General features: G+C 47.0%; 1 protein-coding gene across 1 annotated transcript in view; it reads right to left on the bottom strand.

The window, feature by feature from the left end:
* RNF19A (ring finger protein 19A, RBR E3 ubiquitin protein ligase) overlaps nt 1-19,989 on the bottom strand; it is a 1,069,816-nt gene extending 1,049,827 nt beyond the window's left edge. Inside the window, exon 1 of the mRNA XM_085020949.1 lies at nt 19,936-19,989. The gene's annotated coding sequence lies outside the window, so the exon portion shown is untranslated. The remainder of the gene's footprint in view (nt 1-19,935) is intronic.
* Nucleotides 19,990-21,533: the final 1,544 nt, after the last annotated feature.

Raw genomic sequence — 21,533 nt, 5'->3', positions numbered from 1 at the left:
AAAAATTCTAAGTGATTAATCAGGTATCTAGCCTAAGATATTATGATTTATTTACTTAGATTCCTCTCGTTCCCAATCCATGCCCCCTTCTCCCTGGCTAGAAACACATGTCATTCTAAAAGGATTGAAAAAGGAACATTTTTGGGATAGAAAGTCTATAAAATTGGGTTGTGATGATCATTGTATAACTATAAATGTAATAAAATTCATTGAGTAATTAAAAAAAAAGGGAACATTTTATACATTTTGTTTGCTTCTTTCTTTTCCGAACTCCAAATTCTTTGTTTGTCTACCGACCTAGGAGTTCTTGTTTGGAGAAACTAAAAATTGTTGTTAAGGTGAAGTTCGGGAGTTCCACTGTGGCTCAGTAGGTTAGGAACCTGACTAGTATCCATGAGGATGCAAGTTCAATCCCTGCCTCTCTCAGTGGGTTAAGGATCCAGGGTTGAGCAGATGCAGCTTGGATCTGGTGCTGCTGTGGCTTGTGGTGTAGGCCGGTGGCTGCAGCTCTGATTCCACCCCTAGCCTGGGAACGTCCATGCGTTGCAGGTGTGGCCCTAAAAAGAAAAAAAAAAGTGATGTTTAACTGGCTAGTATTCCTTACATCGAAAGACAGCCCAACTGCTGCTTCTGCATCTTTGAATCTCCGCTGGGATCAGGTCTAAGCAACTGGCAGTGGTGGTTCGAGCTATATTCCTTAGGGAACGAATCAGGGACAGTCCATAAATAAAGGTGGTAATTTTTTTTTTTTTTTGTCTTTTTGCTATTTCTTTGGGCCGCTCCCGCAGCATATGGAGGTTCCCAGGCTAGGGGTTGAATCGGAGCTTTAGCCACCGGCCTACGCCAGAGCCACAGCAACGCGGGATCCAAGCCGCGTCTGCAACCTACACCACAGGTCACGGCAACGCCAGATCGTTAACCCACTGAGCATGGGCAGGGACCGAACCTGCAACCTCATGGTTCCTAGTCGGATTCGTTAACCACTGCACCACGACGGGAACTCCAAGGTGGTAATTTTCTACCATGGCTGCCTTGTGATCCCCTGGAGACACCTAAAAATGCCGATGCCTGTGAGAAGCAGGAGTCTTAAAAAATTTCGTATATTTGACTGAGAAATTCCCTCTCTAAGAATCAGTCTATTTAAGAGAGTAGACAAAGATGTGGACAAAGATATATGCCCAAAGCCTCTCCTGAATTTTTTTAAAAAGCGTCTTCCAAGTTCAATGAAAGGAAAGAGGAACGGTTAAATAGAATATGATATCTCCATAAACTATTGCGGACCCATTCAAAATTACACTTACGCTACGGGTTGGAAGTTAGAACATCACTCCCTCTGGGGTAGGGATAGTGACTGGGAGGGACAGAGCGGGGGAATAAAGAGGGTTTCTGGGGTGCTGGTAAGATTTCATTTCTTCACACAGGTGCTGGTTACAACATGGTGCTCGCGTTGTAAAAATTGATTGAGCTGTATTTGTTGATATATACCCTCTTTTAAAATTGTGAGAAAATACACATAACCAGCGTTCCCATTGTGGCTCAGTGGGTTAAGCATCTGCCTGGTATCCATGAGGACGCGGGTTCCATCCCTGGCTTCACTTGGTAGGTTAAGGATCTGGCGCTGCCACAAGCTGTGGTGTTGGTCACAGATGTGTCTCGGATTCTGCAGCAGCTACAGCTCTGATTCCACCCCTACCCTGGGAACTTCCAGATGCATCAGGTGCAGCCCTAAAAAGATAAAATAAATAAATAAATAAAAATACACACAACAAAATGTACTCTCAACTTTTTAAGTACAGAGTTCAGCAGTATTAAGTACATTCACGTTGATGCCCATCCAATCTCCAGAACTCTTTTCATCTTACAAAACTTAAATTCTATATCCTTTAAACAGGAACTTTGCATTTGTCCCTCCCCTCAGACTTGGGCGACGACCACTCTACTTTCTTATTTTTTATGTTTTATTTTTTGTCTTTTTGCCATTTCTTGAGCCGCTCCCATGGCATATGGAGGTTCCCAGGCTAGGGGTTGAATCGGAGCTGTAGCCACCGGCCTACGCCAGAGCCACAGCAACACAGGATCCGAGCCTCGTCTGCAACCTACACCACAGCTCACGGCAACGCCAGATCCCTAACCCACTGAGCAAGGGCAGGGATCGAACCTGCAACCTCATGGTTCCTAGTTGGATTCGTTAACCACTGAGCCACAGCAGGAACTCCTCTACTTTCTATATCTACGAATTTGACTACCCTACGGGCTTCATATGAGTGGAATGATTAATGCTTGTCTTTGTATTTTTTGTGACTGGCTTATTTCACTTACTATAATGTCCTGAAATTTCATCCATATTGTAGCATGTGTCAGGACTTCCTTTCTTTTTAAGGCTCAGTAATATTCCATGGTGTGTTTATACACATTTTGTTTATTCATTCATCCATTGATGAGCACTTATTACTTCCGCCTTTTCACAAAATGGGACAGTGATGCTATGAACATGGGTTAACCACTACCTCGTTGAGTCTTTGCTTTCATTTGGGGGGCGGGTAGTTATTTCCAGAAATGGAATAGCTAAAGATATATATACTTTTGTTTTCCTTTTTAGGGCTGCACCCATGGCATATGGCAATTCCCTGCTAAGGCTGGATTTGGAGCTGCAGTTGCCGGCCTACACCACAGCCACAGCAATGCAAGATCTGAGCTGAATCTGTGACCTACACCACAGTTCACAGCAACATCAGATCCTTAACCCACTGAACAAGGCCAGGGATCAAACCCACATCCTCAAGGAGACTAGTTCTTAACCCCCTGAGCCACAGTGGGAACACTTATGTACTTTTTATATGTCTGTTATGCTTCAATAGTAATTTAACTTAAAAAATACTAATGCCTGGACTTCACTTCTAGACATTTTCAGTAAATGACCTGAGGTCAGTCTAGGCATCAGAAGGCCTTTTCAGGGAATTCTCACGTGCAGCTAAGGGTGAGAAAGCTTAACCTAAGAGAGATGCATTTAGTGCCTTCTTGCAAACAGCTTGCTGAGAACCATGCAGAGTAATTATTAGGGGCTAGTGTATGCTTTCTTCATGCCAACCTTCAGTCTTTTTAGTCAGATTCATTCCCATCACATGGTGACCTGGACCAGGACAGTATGTCGGTCAATGCTTGTCTCCCATCAATGACAGGTAGGGGACGGAGTTCCCATTGTGGCTCAGTGGTTAACGAATCCGACTAGGAACCATGAGATTGTGGGTTCAATCCCTGGCCTCGCTCAGTGGGTTAAGGATCTTGTGTTGCCGTGAGCTGTGGTGTAGGTCACAGACCCAGCTCAGATCTGGCGTTGCTGTGGCTGTGGTGTAGGCCAGCAGCTACAGCTCCAATGGAACCCCTGGCCTGGGACCCTCCATATGCCTCAGGTGTGGCCCTAAAAAAACCCAAATAAATAAAAATAAAGGGTTGCCAACAGGGGAGAATCTCTTTTAAAAGTCAATTGACCCTGGAAGGTTATATGTGGACTATTAGCCACTCAAACTATATTACAATTTAGTTCAAACAGATATTTTTCAATAATATAAATGTGATAGCCGTACATGAAAGCAGGCTTGTCAGTCTCAGGACTAGTGACATTTGGGGCTGCATAGTTCTAGGATGTGGGGAGCTGTCCTGGGCCTTGTGGGATGTTTAGCATCATCTCTGGCCTCTACCCACAGGATGTCCCTGGGGCGCTCTAGTCCCCAGTTGCAAAATCCCTTCCAGTTGAGAACCACTGTATTGAAGCAATGGGATTTTCTTTCTTTCTTTTTTTTTTTTTTGGTTTTTAGGGCCACGCTTGCAGCACATGGAGGTTGCCAGGCTAGGGGTCTAATCGAAGCTACAGCTTCCAGCCTACGCCACAGCCACAGCAACGCAGGATTTGAGCCGTGTCTGCGACCTACACCACAGCTCACAGCAACGCCGGATCCTCAACCCACTGAGCAAGGCCAAGGATGGAACCTGCAACTTCATGGTTCCTAGTAGGATTCGTTTCCACTGCGCATGATGGGAACTCCAAGGAATGGGATTTTGATGGAAGAAGGGAGGAAGAAGAAATTTTACAACGAAGGAAGACTTAGAGGAGACCAGGCCTGGCTAAGTTTAGGGGCAGCTGTTGATACTCTTACTTTTTTTTTTTGTCTTTTTGTCTTTTGGGGGCCGTCCCCACAGCATATGGATGTTCCCAGGCCAGGTCCAATTGGAGCTGCAGCTGCCAGCCTACACCACAGCCACAGCAATGCCAGATCCAAGCCGTGTCTGCGACCCACATCACAGCTCACGGCAATGCTGGATCCCTGACCTGCTGAGCGAGGCCAGGGATCGAACCTGCAACCTCGGGTTCCCAGTCAGATTCATCTCCGCTGCACCACTACGGGAACTCCTGCTCTTTTACTTCTTATGAACCACTTCTGTCTCAGTCCCAGGAAACCCTCCTTGTTGCTCTGGGATGGGAGACCAGTCACCATGAGACAGGAAGGCACAAAAGACAAAGCCCCTCCGTGTCCCTGCACCTGCGTGGGCGCTCTGCGCCCTCTGGTGCCCGATTGCTCTCCTTTCCGCTTCTTTTCTGCCTCCAAACATGAAATGCTGTGAAAAGTAGGGTTTGTCAGGGGATCCACCCTGCCCCACCCCTCCCCCTAAAAAATATTTCCAGCTTTTCACGATGACAAACCTGCCTCCTGTGAATGGCCCACTCGGGGTTCATTCAGTGACACAGCGTTGTGTTTTCACATATGAGGCCATAATACATTTCCCTGAGTTCTCTAGTTCTAATCTGCCCCAATTCAAAGGCCTCTGTGTTGCGGAGGTGGAGGCGTTTTAAAGCACACGGATGGGAGGTGGAGGGAGCAGGGCTGGCTGAGGGCGAGGTCATGCTTTCCAGAGCCACCCAGAACGTGGGAAAGCCACCCTTTCTCCTCGAAGGTCCTTTCCCCACCGTGGAGCAAGACGCTTAAAAGCTATTTCCAAGGCCTCTCACTGACAGGGCGTGTTTTATGCCTTTGTCCTTTCATTGCGTTCGCTTCCCCCAGGCTTCCACTTTATTGGGGTTGGGGCGCCCCCAGCCCCTCTTGGGGAGGAAAACGCAGCCCAGGCTTTCTCCTGCAGGCAGGGCAGCCAGCATCCCTGTGGATGCAGACGCTGCCCGCTCCCCTCAGCCTCCTCTGTGCCCTGCTCCACCCAGCGCAGCTTATGGCCCTAATTGGGTGGCCACTTTGCAATGAAAGGCGCTGAGTAAACAAAGCTCCGGCCCCAGGAGATTGACTCAGACTTAATAAAGGATGTGCAGGCTTTCAGGGCTCCTCGGCCCACAAGTTTTAACCACTGTTCAAACTGATTTAGAACACTAAAGCCCAACTGTTTGCTCAGTGCCTGTGTTGACTCAATTCCTGCCCTGAAGGCAGGTGGCCTCGCCAGCCACTCAGTCATTGTTCTGACTCAGTTCTCCTCAGTGACACCGTGGCCTCGCCTCCCTGTTGAGAGTTTCTTTCTTTCACTTGCTGGTCCTTGAAAAGCTGGGCAATCGACTCACACTTACAGGTGTAGTGTTTCATTTTTAGAGGCGTATTTCACTCCAGTCAGAATTTTCAGCTGTCGAATTGGGTTTGTTGGGTTGAGGGACGTTTCTTTCTCTTTTTTTTCTTTTTGCCTTTTCTAGGGCTGCACCCGCGGCATATGGATGCTCCCAGGCTAGGGGTCTAATCGGAGCTCTAGCCGCCGGCCTACACCACAGCCACAGCCATGTGGGATCCAAGTTGCATCTGTGACCTACACTGCAGCTCACGGCAACATCGGATCCTTAACCCACTGAGAGAGGCCAGGGATCGAACCCACGTCCTCATGGATGCCAGGTGGGTTCGTTAACCGCTAAGCCACAACGGGAACTCTAAGAGGGACTTTTCTACTTTTCTCTTGGAAAGCAAAGAGCTGATGTCCTGATGGCGGTAAGGAGTGCGGTCACTGCTCTGGTATATTAACTCTTTCCAAACTTAATTTGTAAATGGCTTCCCAAGTGCCCTAATGTATAAGGAAGATGAACCAAAAAGCTTCTACAAACTTCCAGCAGGGCCTGGCTCCACTGTGAACGCTATGGATGTGACCCAAAGTAGCACCTTGGAAGAAAGACCTGGTGATCTGGCTCATTGTTCACTGGAACAATAATATCATTTATTGAGCATATACTTTGTGCAGAGGGCTATGTCTGTTTTTGTTTTTTCAGTAGCACTGACCCCTTGGATCGTCACCCAAGACCTTTGAGCTGAGTGTCCCTGCTCTCCTTTATCAGATGGGGCAGGGAAGGACAGTCCGTTAGTGTCTGGAGGCAGAGCAGGAATTTGAGCCCAAGTCTGTTTGACTCCAAAGCCTGAACTGCTCCCTTTCTCGCAACCTGACCCCTTCCTTCTTCACCCTGCTCGACTAGGAGAGAAGGAAACCCCACAAGATCCCAGGGAGGGGCAGCGCTCATGGGAGGGGTCCAGGAAGCAAGGCGGCAGTGGCCCCGGGGGGTGCCATGCTCCCGCCCCGCCAGGGTGCCCTTGGCACCGAGGTGACCTCCTCCCCCACCCCCATGGCCAGTGCTGTCCTTGGACAACTTTGTCAAGCCTTCTCGTCAGAGGGCAGAGCTTATGTGTCTCTTGATCTGGCTGCCAGTAAAGGAAGCTGGGAGCAGCACACAGACTCGCACGTGCTCACACACACCGCACAAGCACGCTCACCTGTGTCATTCAAACAGGCATACAGGCCCATGTATTCATTGAGACACACGTAGGTGCATTCGCACTCACCTTTATGCACACACATATCCCCCCCAAACAATCATTCAGACACACATATATTCAGACACATTTACTCTCAATACTTTCACTCACACACTCACTCCCAGGCTCACACACACTGTAAATACTCACCTTCATATCCAGTGCTGCCCCCCACACTCACAAATGCACTCACGTGGCCACAACCCCTCCACGTACAGAAATGCATACCCTTCTCGTTTCCTGCAGAGAAGCTGAGGACACGCTGCGGCACAAGGTCAGGAGGCCAACACCCAGTACAATAAACTGCGGGAGAGGCATGTGCTGTGGGATGTGGTGGCTCCAAAGCCACTCGAAATGACGGGAGAACTGACAGCCAAGACCCAGGATTTGCTCTAAGGAACTATGGTCATTCCTAGCTTTAATTGCCCTCCGTGTTCAGGAGGCAGGTTTTTGGCACCGGGCCCTTTGCTCAGAATGTTTGCTTTGGAGCCTCACCCACTAGCTGTGACTTGGGCAAGTAGTTTAACTTCTCTCTGTGTCCATTTCCTCATCTGTAAAATGGGGATAATGGGAGCTCCCGTTATGGCGCAGTGGAAAGGAATCCGACTAGGAACCATGAGGTTGTGGGTTTGATCCCTGGCCTCGCTCAGTGGGTTAAGGATCTGGCGTTGCCGTGAGCTGTGGTGTTGGTCGCAGACATGGCTTGGATCCCGCATTGCTGTGGCTCTGGTGTAGGGCATCAGCTACAGCTCTGACTAGACCCCTAGCCTGGGAACCTCCATATGCCGCAGGTGCGGCCCTAAAAAGACCAAAAATAAATAAATAAATAAATAAATAAATAAATAAAAATAAAATAAAATGGAGATAATAATAGCGCCTGCCTTAGAGAGGGATGGCACTAAATGGGCTAAGACATGTGAAGCTCATGGGCCGGGCAGGGCACCCACACGTGTTCAGGGGCCATGGGCTCACAATAGCCTGGGTTTGCTCTATCATTAACTAGGGAGAACTGTACCAAAGTGGATGTCGATTTGAGATTTTGATATGAAAATGAAATTTATGGAGAGACTTACCAAGTTTTAAGGTTTTTTGCCTTAATGGCTGCAGTTTATAAGCCCTTACACTTGAAAGAGACTCCAGACAGGGAGAACCATCCTTTCCCTTCTCAGTCTCAGAGTGTCCTCGACTCCTTAGAAGACTGGGTGATAAATTCAGGCCCCTGAGTTGGTCAGGGAGCATCTCAGATTCCTGGAAAGCCTGGACTTGCAGCTTCCTGTCCCTCCTGTCCCCTCAGGTAAACTGATCCTCAGCTTGTAAACGTTTTGCTCAATGCAATTGGAGAAGGAGCCATGCAACCAATCAGGATTTAATTTTTGTGCTCAGTTTACCTGTAAACAGGTAGAGCCCAAGAATTAGCATATTTACTCTGCGGTTCCAAGACACCCCCTCTTAAAAATGATAGAAGAGGAGTTCCTGTTGTGACTCAGTGGGTTACGAACCTGACTAGTATCCATGAGGATGCAGGGTTGATCCCTGGCCTTGCTCAGTGGGTTAACAATCTGGCCTTGGCCTGAGCTGTGGTGTGGGTTGCACATATGGCTTGGATCCTGCGTTGCTATGGCTTGTGGTGCAGGCTGGCTGGCAGCTGCCCCTCTAATTCAATGCCTGGTCTGGGAACTTTCATGTACCGCAAGTGTGGCCCTAAAAAATAAAAATAATAGAAGAAACAGAAGTCATTTTACGTGAGAGCAGTTAGAACAACGCCACTCTATTTTATTCTATTTCTTTCCTTTCATCCCAGGATCATTTTTAAAATCTTGCAAGTCTTTTTTTTTTTTTTTTTTTTAAAGGCTGCACTGGCGGCATATGGAGGCTGGGGTCGAATTGGAGCTATAGCTGCCATCCTACACCACAGCCACATCAACGCCAGATCCAAGCGGTGTCTGCAACCTACACCACCACTCACGGCAACGCCGGATCCTTAACCCACTGAGTGAGGCCAGGGATGGAACCCATGTCCTCGTGGATGCTAGTCAGGTTCGGTAACCGCTGAGCCATGATGGGAACTCCCCTCCAAGTCTTCTGTCTCCCAGGCATCTTACTTCTCTCTCAGGCTCCCTGGCCGTTTATGGCTTTGGTGGTGACTTAGAATCATGCCCCCTCTTCCCTTCTCTGCTCTGTGACCGCTCCATTTCGACCCTTCCTTTCCTTCACAAAGTCCCCAAGGGGAACTAGAGGCTGTTTCCCTCCCTCTCCATCCCGCCTCCCACCTCTGAATGAGGCCAAGCTTTGATCAGAAAGGCACGGTTTGCCTTAGAATTCCAACTATTTCGTTATCACGGTGCTCATCTCATCGGAGGATGGACCAGAATGAGGCTCTTTTCCAGTCTCTGAAAGCACAAGTTCCTCTTTTTCCCTTTGCCACAGAGATGAATGGAGATTTCCCAGCAATGCTCCTTTATCATTTGTTTTTTACGTTTGCACCCATGTTTACAAAATAATTCCTACCAATCCCTTGAGAGACTTGTTGGAATGACAGTCATTTAATGCTAATGAGAGTTACCTAGGGAGGCGACCTGGGTGATTTTATTTAATAGGATGCCTTTTGCTTTGTATTGTTCTGTATCACCAGGCATCATTTGTTTGTAGAAAGAAAAGCCATTTGAGAAGGAATTTTAAAAAACATATATACAACAATGTGGCAGTACTTTTCTCAAATGCTTTTCAATATGCCATTTTTGCCCCATGGTAATATCTGAACACCCTCCTCAGCTGGCCAGTTAAACAGCACCTCTTTCTGAGCTCTGTTCAAGGCAGGTGTTGAGGTGAAAAGAAAAGTTACTCTGAATATAGAGCCAACAAGTCCCCTCCTTTTGGAAGGCACTGTTGAATTAGTAACTTGTAAAGCTTTTGTAAAATATGCCTCATGGGCTTTTTTTCCCAGGCTTTTTTTTTTTTTTTTTTTTTTTTTTAGGTCAGATGTCTCTAAAGACAACCAAAATGGTCAGTTGAGAAAGAGCATTCAGGGGTTACAGTGTATTGGGCTTTTCCCAGTGTGTGGGCATCTTTAAAAAAAGAGGGAGTACTTTTATAAATGAATGTCAGTTTCCTTGGTGAACATCATCAGCTATACTTTTTTTTTTTTTTTTTTTTTTGTCTTTTTTGTCTTTTTAGTGCCCCATCTGCAGCATATGGAGGTTCCTAGGCTAGCAGTTGAATCGGAGCTGTAGCTGCTGGCCTATACCACAGCCACAGAAACACTGGATCCAAGCCGTGTCTGTGACCTACATCATAGCTCACGGCAATGCTGGATCCTTAACCCACTGAGTGAGGCCAAGGATCGAACCTGTATCCTCATGGATATTAGTCAGGTTCATTAACCACTGAGCCACGATGGGAACTCCTCATCAGCTATACTTTGGATATACATCCTTGGGGTTGATTTTAACTTTTCATTGAAGTCTGTCTTCTTTCATTCACACTCAGGAATCTGAACGTCTAATTTTGCATGTAAAGAAAAAAATTCATTTTCTTTGCTGTATAAGATTCTGTGGTGTGAACATACTGTGATTTATTTACCCATTCCAGCATGGATGATTATTTGGGTAGTTCACTGTTTCAAGTTATTATGGGAGTTCCCGTTGTGGCTCAGGGGTTAACGAATCCGACTAGGAACCACGAGTTTGCTGGTTCGATCCCGCCTTGCTCAGTGGGTTAAGGATCCGGCGTTGCTGTGAGCTGTGGTGTAGGTCACAGACGCGGCTTGGATCCCGTGTTGCTGTGGCTGTGGCATAGGCCAGTGGCTACAGCTCCAATTCAACCCCAGCCTGGGAACCTCCATATGGTGCAAGAGTGGCCCAAGAAATGGCAAAAGACCAAAAAAAAAAAAAAAAAAAAAGCTATTATGATCAGTGAGACTATGACCATTCCAGTACATGTCTTTTGATAAACATATGTTTGCCCTTCAATTTGGAATGTGTATAGGAGTGTATATACACGTTCTGCTCTACTAGGTATTACTAAACAGTTTTCCAAAGTGGTTGTACCAGTTTGCATTCCCACCAACCTAGCATGAACATTTCAACAGATTTTTTTTTTTTTTTTTTTTTTTTTTTGAAAACAAGATTTGTGATGGCTGGCAACCTGGAGAAAAATACTCACCTGAACAAACAGATGATAATGCACCCAAGTCTTTTTAAGAAGCCGAGGGTACCATTCATTTTTCACATTAATTTTCAGATGAAAACATCCCTGTGAAATCAATGGTGGTAAGTTTTATGCCGTTTCCTCCTGAAGCTGAGGAAATACTACAGAAGCAACTGGAATGCTCTTTCTAAGCCCTACTAAGCTTCGTACGTCCTCAGAGTTTTAATTTTAGGTCCAAACGCCGATTTTTGAATTTGTTACAGAAACATCATGCTCATGCTAGCACTTCCACTATAACAGTATTAGTTTCAAATAACAAAGCGCTCATGTCAAGAACCCTCATAGAATTTTCCAGGCAATCAGCCAGCAAAAAGGGGCATACTCATGAGTTCTTAAGCCTGACCTTGAAGGTCTTCTGACAGTTTTAAATGGAAAAAGGAGCCTGTCCAGGTTTCCTGGCCTGGCTGCTTCTTAGACTTGCCTGTGTGACTTTTCAAAATACAGAATTCCCATCCCCACTCTAGAACAATTGAATTGACTTGCTTGGGGTTGGGACTTGGGAATCTGTTTATTACAAAGTTCCTAAGTGATTCTAATTCAACTGGAAATCACTAGTCCATCTTTGGAAGTACTGTTGTTTCCAGATTGGTTTTTTGTTTTTTAAGGATAGCCATCTAAAGCAAACATGATAGCAAAATCCTGAAAATAAGAAGGAAAAATGAGTAAAAGATCAGATCTTTCCCCTCCTTCAAAATACTCTCTCAAAATGCTCTGTTTGGCTAAATAAAACAGACAAGAGGATTCAGCTGAAGATGGCTCTGATTTCCCAGGGATAATACTTACAAGTTAACAATTATATGGCACTTAATACTTTGCTGAATGGTGTCAGGTGTATTATTTCACTTAGGGTTCTTTTCTTTCTTTCTTTTTTTTTTTGTTGTTTTAGGGCCACACCCACGGCATAAGCAGGGTCCCAGGCTAGGGGTCAAATTGGAGCTGTAGCTGCCAGCCACAGCCACAGCCACAGCCACACCAGATCCGACCCATGTCTGCAACCTATACCACAGCTCACAGCAATGCTGGGTCCTTAACCCACTGAGTGAGGCCAGGGATTGAACCTGCATCCTCATGGTTCTTAACTGACTGGGCCACAGTGGGAACTCCACACTCAAGGTTTCTTTAAGGTAGAAATAATAATCCCCAATTTACGAAAGGGGGACTGAGCCTTGGAGGTTAGATGCCTCCTCTATCGGTGGATGTGCATTAATGTTGGAGCTAGTTCACACACCTGATTCCAGTTGTGTATTTCCCGCTCTGCCCCCGTAGTCAGAAAGCTACCTGAGGGCCAGCAGGAGTTAAGTGTTTCAACAACTCTGAATGAGCCTTCCTGGACCCCTTCCCCTCTCCTTCACGCCTCGTCCTCCTCTCCCTTCCTCCAACAGAAGGCTTTTAATGTCTCCCACGCAGCAGGGAATCTGCAATAGGCTAGGGAATCAGAGATGAAAGAAAAAAGGCCTTCCTCTCAAATCGTTCACCTTCCAGTGGGGAGATTAGACAGGGACGCACCAAATGTCACGGTCATTTCTGGTAAAATGACAGACCACCCCAACTGGGTGAAGCGGAAGGGGAGATTACGCCTTGATCACCCATCCAATGGGACATGTGGCTTCTCAGTCTCCCCTCAGACAGAAGGTCCAAAGCCTACAAGGTAAGAACTTGCTTTGATGTACTCTCACTTCAAAGGGAGCCTGTTTTATTTTGAAACAATCCTACTGCCTCCAATATCCTGTTAGTACACCCTTCAAAATGTGTCTTCAGATCTCAATTGTATTCTATAATCGGTGTTTACCCTTTTCTGACTAAATCGAGAAGCATGCCATCTTATTAGTGGTTCATTTACATACTCTTGAAAGATGTATCATTTTTCAAAAGAGGGACAAGCCTTAAGTAAGAGTTGGGAGGGGCTCAAGGGTTCCCTTCCGGGCTTGTGCATAGGAAAAGCAGCTTTGTTTTTATTTTTTATTTTTTAGAGCCGCACCTGAGACATATGAAGGTTCCCAGGCTAGGGGTTGAATTGGAGCTGCAGCTCCCAGCCTACGCCACAGCCACAGCCACACCAGATCCGAGCCTCGTCTGCGACCTACACCCCGGCTCACGGCAATGCCGGATCCTTAACCACTGAGCGAGGCCAGGGATCGAACCTGCAACCTCATGCTTCCTAGTCAGATTCATTTCTGCTGTGCCATGATGGGAACTCTTGGAATTGGACACTTTATGTCATTGCTTAACTTGCTCTCATTTCTGAAGCACCGTATCCTGCTGATGGTCCATTTTGTGCTCTTGTTCAGCCTTGGGTTTCTGTGCCTCTGCTCTTTCCCAGTCCTCACTTTTCTGAGTGCTCTGTCTCCTCTGGACACCTGTGGTCTTGTCTTCCCTGCTCTCCCCGCTCCAAGGTCTCCAGCTTTTTAATCTAGTCCCATCTTTCACTTTTTCACTGCAGTTATCTTATGTTTTTTCCCCCTTTCCAGCTCTACATAATAATAACTGACAATCATGTGAGTATTAAAAACATGAACAGAGAAAGTTCCATCCATGGTTTGAATCAACAAGCACTCATTGAATGCCTTCTGTGTGCCAGGCGTGGCGCCAGGTCCAAGTCCAGTGGTAAATACTGAGGCTGGTCCAAGGTAACACAGTCGGGATGGGACAAGCTCAAATACATAATCTTCTCATCTTTGATTCTGGCTCCTTCCATCTGTTGCAAGGTCGTTTCCTAAGAAGCAGATCTTGAGATGACGATAAGTGTTTATAAGGAACACTTTGGGACCCAAGCCTATGGAAGGGGAGGGGAAGAAGCAGGATTAGGCAGAAGAAATCAAGGGACAATGCAGTCTAATGAGAAGTCCTAAGGGTTCTGAACTTGGGGAGATCCCTTTGTGGCTCAGTGGTAATGAACCCACGTAGTTACCATGAGAATGTGAGTTCAATCCCTGGCCGCGCTTAGTGGGTTAAGCATCCAGTGTTACCGTGAGCTGTGGTGTAGGTCCCAGACATGTCTTGGATCCTGCGTGGCTGTGGCTGTGGCTGTGGCTGGCAGCTGCAGCTCTGATTTGACCTCTAGCCTGGGAACTTCTATATCCTGCAGGTGCAGCCCTAAACAAAAAACAAAACAAAACAAAAACAAAAACAGAGTTCTGAATGTGGGATGGTGCTCCAGAGCTGTAGGCTGATAATAATAAGACTGAGAGCTGAAGGTTGGCTGTTAGCAGCACTCATGGCAGCGGTGGAGATTGGGGAGTCGGGGGGAGTGAGTCCTTCGGTCAGGAATGGGGGTCAGGGTGGTGCATCTCAGCATGCAGCACACCTCTCACATTGCTGACAGTCGCTGCAGGTGACCTGACTTGTTGCCTTGAGGTTTAGTAGAAAGGGCAGGGAGTTCCTGGAGAAAGATAGCTGAGTCTCATCAGCCAGAAGCACTGCCCTAGGTGGTGGCAAAGCAGGAAAAGGTGGAATGGGCCTGATCAAGTCCCACCAGATGAATGAAGTAAAGGCCAAGGTCAGGCCAAGGCAGGCAACCCTACTCCCCGCCTCAGGTCTTCTTTTGCAGAGGCTGTCCCTTCTGCCTGGAATGTTCTTCACCCAGTCTTCAGCTCTCTGCTTACAGGTAACATCCTCCATGCTGTCTCCTTGGGTCCAGCCTAAATTAAGAGCCTGGAGACACACTTGCTTAATATCCTGAACTTGACCTTTGTCACACTTGTCATTTTAGGTCCTATTGGGGGACTATTTATTCTGTGTTTTCTTCCTCTTTTACTGAGAGTCTCGTGAAAACAGACATTCTTCTTCTATTATTATTCCTCTTCCTCTTCTTTTTCTCTCCACCCCCCCCCCCGCCCCCGCTGCTGCTTCTTCTTCGGGGCACACCCACGGCATATGAAATTTCCTAGGCTAGGGGTCAAATCGGAGCTGCAACTGCCAGCCACAGGCACAGCCTCAGCCACAGCAACACTGGATCTGAGCTCCATCTGTGACCTACGCTGCAGCTCAAGGCAGCACTGGATACTTAACCCACTGAGCAGGGCCAGGGGAGAACCCAAATCCTCATGGATACCATTTGGGTCCTTAACCCACTGAGCCACAACGGGAACTCCAATTCTTTTTTTTTTTTAGGGCCACACCTGCAGCACATGGAGGTTCCCAGGCTAGGGGTCTAATCAGAGCCGTAGCCGCTGGCCTACGCCACAGCCACAGCAACACCAGATCAGAGCCGAGTCTGTGACCTGCACCACAGTTCACAGCAATGCCAATCCTTAACCCCCTGAGCAAGGCCAGGGACTGAACCCGCAACCTCATGGTTCTTAGTCGGATTTGTTTCCACTGCGCCATGACGGGAACTCCCAAATTCTTCCTTTTTTTTTTTAAACTATGATATCCCCTGTGTCTAGTGGTGGGTTCCTGACACACAGTAGGTGCTCCATAAACACTTTTTAAATGATTAAAACTAAAATAGTGTCTTCATCAGTGTTCTTTGTTTGCAAGCAACAGAAATTGACCCTGGCACAATTAAGCAGAAAAGAGTTCTGGAAAGAACACAGGGAGCCCTGGATCATAGAGAACAGAGGTGAAAACAGGTAATACCCAGCCAGTCTGGAGGAAGGTCATGAGGCAGGAGCTGCTGGACAAAGCAACCCTTTCCAATCTCTGCCATTCAGTTCAAGAGTCAGTTTCCACCAAGGAGAGTGAGGAGGCTTGGCTTGGTCTCGCCTGAGACACACGCTGTTCCCTTGGCTGGAAGAGAAGGACAGCTGATAACAATCCCATCAGGATTTCCTACATTCAATTCCTATATCCAATTTCCTATATTCAAAAGGAAATTGGGGGAGCTGATGAGTAAGTGGGCTAGGGGCAGCTAACAAAACAAAACCCAGAGTTCCGGTCGTGGCGCAGCGGAAATGAATCCCACCAGGAACCATGCCATTTAGGGTTCGATCCCTGGCCTTGCTCAGTGGGTTAAGGATCTGGCATTGCCATGAGCTGTAGTGTAGGTCACAGATGCAGCTCGGATCCCGCATTGCCGTGGCTGTGGCGTACGCCAGCAGCTACAGCTCAGATTAGACTCCTAGCCTCCATATGCCGTGGGTACTGCCCTAGAAAAGACAAAAAAAGACCAAAAAAAAAAAAACCCCAAACCCAAAACCAAGCCAAACAAAACCCATTCCCATCTAGGAGCCAGAGGGAGGAAGGAGTGTGTGGACTACGTGGGGTATTGGGGAAGCATTGATGAAGGTAGGTAGGGGCTCCCTTAGTCACCTCTACTCCAGAGCAAGCGTTAGGCCTGCCGCCCTACTTCCGCCTCTCCCCAAAACTCTCAGTCATGGATTCAATCTCTTTGAGGTTAGTAAGCACTATACTTAGTAAGTAAAATCTGCAAGAACTCCATTTTCTCTCTCTCGTCTGGATCTATTTCTGTTGTCTCACTTTTTCATGGACTGTAGTGCTATTACCTGGTATCATGATAGGCTTGGTTATTTTTTGTTGAGTTTCAGACATTGTATATGCAAAATTATGGAATAATTGAAGCCTACAAGGATGCCATCCTTTCTCAGAGAGAAATAGCCTTCAGACAATCACGCTCCCATGAAGAGGTCTAAGCCGTTCACCTGCATGGCTGTCGTAGTTCCATATGAGCAGAAGAGGCCAGCACAGACAAATATCGTTTGTTATTGTCTATGATACCATAATTCTATTCTATTCTATTCTATTCTATTCTATTCCTCTATTTTTTTTTTTTTTGTCTTTTTAGGGCTGCACCCACGGCATATGGAGGTTCCCAGGCTAGGGGTCCAATCAGAACTATAGCCGCCAGCCTATACCACGGCCACAGCAACGCCAGATCCGAACTGCCTCTTCGACCTACACCACAGCTCACGGCAACACCGGATCCTTAACCCACTGAGCAAGGCCAGGGATCGAACCCGCAACTTCATGGTTCCTAGTCGAATTCATTTCCACTGCACTATGACGGGAACTCTTGATACCATAATTTTAAATTCCAGGCCTGTGTTTATCTACATGGAGAACTCTGTGGTTACAAATTTTAAAACTCTTTGGGGCTTAAGAATTATACTCTTGTTTATCTGAGTTCCTTTATCCAAAACTACACCCTTATTCCTTCATGACACCTGTCAACTGAGGCGCCTCCACAGTAGATAATATTGAAGGGCATCAAAGAGTTTCTAAAATCGCCAACAACTTGGGCAGAAATGGGCAAAATGAGATTTTTTCTGGGTTCAGAATATCAAAAGATGACAGATTGTTGGCATTTCCCTACATGTGCATGGGGTTGGCTAGACTGATAGAGGGAAGATATGCGAAGGACTCCAGGGAAACAAGGGGGCAACAGGGAATTCCTGCAGTGGTGCGGCAGAAATGAATCCGACTAGGATCCATGGGGGTGCGGGTTCGATCCCTGGCCTCGCTCAGTGGGTTAAGGATCTGGTGTTGCCAGGAGCTGTGGTGTAGGTCACAGATGCGGCTTGAATCCTGTGTTGCTGTGACTGTGGTGTAGGCCAGCAGCGTAGCTCCGATTAGACCCCTAGCCTGGGAAACTTCATATGCCCTAAGGTGCGGCCCCAAAAAGCACAAAAAGGTGGGGAGGCAACAGCCAACACCCCCTGCCCCAGCTGCTCAGCTGTCTAAGGAATAGAAAAACTACTGTGCATGCCCAGGATTCCAGTACAGTGGTGAGAGGAAGAGTTTGGAGGGACTGAAACCTGAACCAAAGTGCATGTGCAATGACGCCATCGGTCCGGACTGTCAGTTCAAGAATTATTTGTTTGACCAGTGCTTCAGCCATATCAGGTTGAGCTTGTTTTCTGGCACATAACACCTAGGGGTTACCCCCTGGAAGGTACAGGAGGTAGATATAGGACAGGGAAAGGACTTACGGAACTTGTTCTGTCAAGAGGTGACGACAACCCAAAACATAAATACCATCACTCTTGAAAAGTTTAGCTAGGAGTTCCCTTGTGGCTCAGGGGATTAAGGATCCAGTCTTGGCACTGCTGTGGCTCTGGTCACTACCATGGCACAGGTTCCATCCCTGGCCTGGGAACTTCTGCATGCTCCAGGTATGGCCAAAAAAAAAAAAAAAAAAAAAAAAAATTAGCTAAGTTCCTGCCCAACAGATCACTAGCTGGGATTTGGGGATGCCCTTCTTCAGTCTTTCCAGGGTGACAACAGAGAGACTGTCCTCTTTGTGCCACAACATTATCTACTGGGACCTCTGCAAAAGCCAGATCTTTTCCTCTCACCACTGTTCTGGAATCTTGGGCATGCACAGTAGTTTTTCTATTCCTTGGACAGCTGAGCAGCTGGGGTAGGGGGTGTTGGCTGTTGCCCTCCCCCGTTTTTGCTTTTTAGGGCCATACCCGCGGCATATGGAGGTTCCCAGATGTACAATGGTTATAACTGAAATATTTTCAATGTTCCCATCGTGACTAGTATCCATGAGGATGCAGGTTCAATCCCTGGCCTCACTCAATGGGTTAAGTTTTGGAGTTCCCGTTGTGGCTCAGTTGTTAACGAATCCGACTAGGAACCATGAGGTTGCGGGTTCGATCCCTGGCCTTGCTCAGTGGGTTAAGGATCCGGTGTTGCCTCGAGCTGTGGTGTAGGTCGCAGACATGGCTCAGATCCTGTGTGGCTGTGGCTCTGCCGTAGGCCAGCGGCTACAGCTCCGATTAGACCCCTAGCCTGGGAACCTCCATATGCCGTGGGAGTGGCCCAAGAAATGGCAAAAAGACAAAAAAAAAAAAAAAAAAGAAAAAAGAAAAAAAAATGGGTTAAGTTGCTATGAGCTGTGGTGTAGGTCACAGATGTGGCTTGGATCTGGCATTGCTGTGGCCAGTAGCTGCAGCTCTGATTCCACCCCTAGACTGGGAACATCCATAGGCCACTGGTGTGGCCCTAAAAAGACAAAAAAAAAAAAAAAAAAAAAAAAAAAAAAAAAAAAAAAAGCAAAAATAAATAAATAAAAGGAAAAAAAAAAGAGGGGGGAGGCTGATGGAGGGATCCCATGGACTCCATAGGTTCATAGGAAAGAAACTATGAGTACATGAGCTTGAGTTCCACGTGTTACTCACTCCCCGGTAGCTCCCCATATGGGCAATGGGAAAGCAGGAGAAAAGATAAGCCTTCCAATCTGGCTTATTTAGGAGCAGAGACCCTCAGTTCTTAAGAAACTGAGTGGAAGCAACACCTCAGCCTGATCATAATTCGTGCTAACCGGTCCGCTGCTGGTACATCTTGAACACATGTTTTTGTAAATCCTCATCTCAAAAGATGGGCTCCCTCCTGCTCACAGAGTAGAAATTAGCAGAACTGACAGGGTGTGAGGAGCAAGCACTAGGAAAAGCAGGTTTGTCAAGCTCCAGCGCAGTGGATGCCCCGTCACTTAATCTGCCGAATATCAGATAAGCAAACAAATCGCTTAATGGCAGGAGAGGAAGTCAGGGCTCCGCAAACGAGGCGAGATCAGGCCAGCTATTAAAGGGCCCTTTTCTCTCCAGAGGCCATCACTTCGCTCTTCTTGCTGATAAAGAGGTTGAGTCAGGCGTTTAATATTCCCTGGAACACGAGGTGGTATTGTAGCCACATGTTCCAAATGCTGAGAAGCCTGACAGGAAATAAGAATCACGGAATTTGGCAGAAAGGAGGTGCTAAGACAAGAGGCAAGAATCCCAGAAGCTCAAAGAGATTCAAGGAGCGACTCAAAGAAGGCAGAACAAACGCAGCTTCAGGGCTCGGCTGGGAGGGTCCCCGGGCAGGAGGACGTTTTCCTACTATTGCATTTTGGTGTATTTTCCCTCATCATTTTCCAGTGCATTTTTTTTTTTTAACAATGTTATAATAATGCGTATTCCAATCAATGTTCTGGCTTCCTTTTTTTTTTTTTTTTGGCCGCACCTGCGGCATATGGAGGTTCCCAGGCTAGGGGTCGAGCCACAGCCACTGTAGAAGCAACGCCGAGTAGTTATGTTGTGAGCCACACGGGAAGTCCTGGCTTCCCTTTTGTTTCTACCCAGCCTTCACCCGTGTGGAGTGCCTCCTGCAGCATCTCTACAGCCTCCAAGGAGCCTGCACTTGTCTCTCTAGCTCAGTGGAGGAATTTCATGACAAACCAAACCCATTTTATCACCATTTGATCAAATCATGTATGTGAAAATCCTTTCTGTGTATGCCTGAGGATGCATCTTCATCCCAGATTACTGCGTTTCAGGCTGTCTTCAGAATTTTCAGGGAATCAGTGAATAATAATAAAGAAGTTGGAGTTCTGGTCCTAGCACAGTGGAAACGTATCTGACTAGGAACGATGAGGTTTCAGGTTCAATCCCTGGCTTTGCTCATTGGGTTAAGGATCCCTCGTTGCTCTGAGCTGTGGTGTAGGTTGCAGATGGTGCTCAGATCTGGTGTTGGTCTGACTGTGGTGTAGGCCAGCAGCTGTAGCTCCCATTCAACCCCTAGCCTGGGAACCTCCGTATGCCTCGGGTATGGCTCTAAAAAGCAAACAAAACAAAACAAAAGTTATAATGACGTTGGCAAAGACGACCGTCATCACAATAATAGCTGAGGGCCGAATTATTACTCTTTTACAAATAAGAAAACAGAAGCTCAAAGAGTTGAAATAATTTGCTCATGGTTTCAAGGCTACTCAGGGGTGAGGCTGGAAGTCCAACCCAGAAATATTTGCACTCAATCCATATTTGAGGTTAATATGCAGCCAACATCAGGCAGGGGACATTTCATGAGTATTCATCAATGCTCAACTCTCCCAAGCACTGTCTACCAATAATCTCATTTAAATATTCAGAGTAGCCCATTGCTGTACTCTTATCATCATTCTTTTTTTATTTTCATTTTTTTTTTAGGGCCACTGTGGCCTATGGACATTCCTGGACTAGGGGTTGAATCTGAGCTGCATCTGTGGCCTATGCTGCAGCTTGTCTCAATGCCAGGTCCTTAACGTGCTGAGCAAGGCCAGGGATTGAACCCATGTCCTCACGGAGGCTATGTTGACTTCTTAACCCACCGAGCCACAATAGGAACTCTTCCTTCCTTCCTTTCTTTATATTCTTTTTTAAAATTATGGTTATTATTACAGAGGACAATAAGACTTGAGAGATTCAGGCACTTGCCCAAGGTATTCAAGCGGTAGTGTTTTTTGGTTTTGGTTTTGTTTTTTTGTTTTTGTCTTTTTAGGGCCGAGCTCGATGCAGATGGAGGTTCCCAGGCTAGGGGTCGAATTGGTGCTATAGCCGCGGGCCTGTCACAGCCAAAGCAACACCAGATCCGAGCCGTGTTTGTGCCCACACCACAACTCACAGCAACGCCGGATCCTTAACTCACTGAGTAAGGCCAGGGATCGAACCTGTGTCCTCTTAGATACCGGTCAGATTTGTTTCCGATGAGCCACCACAGGAACTCCTCAAGTAGTAGATTTTGGATGCAAGCCAGGCAGGCCAACTCGCCAGCTCACGCCATTAACCATCAAGTTCCGTTTATAGACTGCCTTCCGGACACACGGACACACACGCGCTGTGTTGC

This window comes from Sus scrofa, chromosome 4, assembly GCF_054392235.1.
Source record: "Sus scrofa isolate SSC_HxYL_T2T_F1_AM1 chromosome 4, Sscrofa_HxYL_maternal_Yorkshire_Landrace_v2.0, whole genome shotgun sequence".
NCBI lineage: Eukaryota > Metazoa > Chordata > Mammalia > Artiodactyla > Suidae > Sus > Sus scrofa.
The sequence above is the reverse complement of the archived record's forward strand: the minus strand, read 5'-3'. Positions and strand labels throughout refer to the sequence as shown.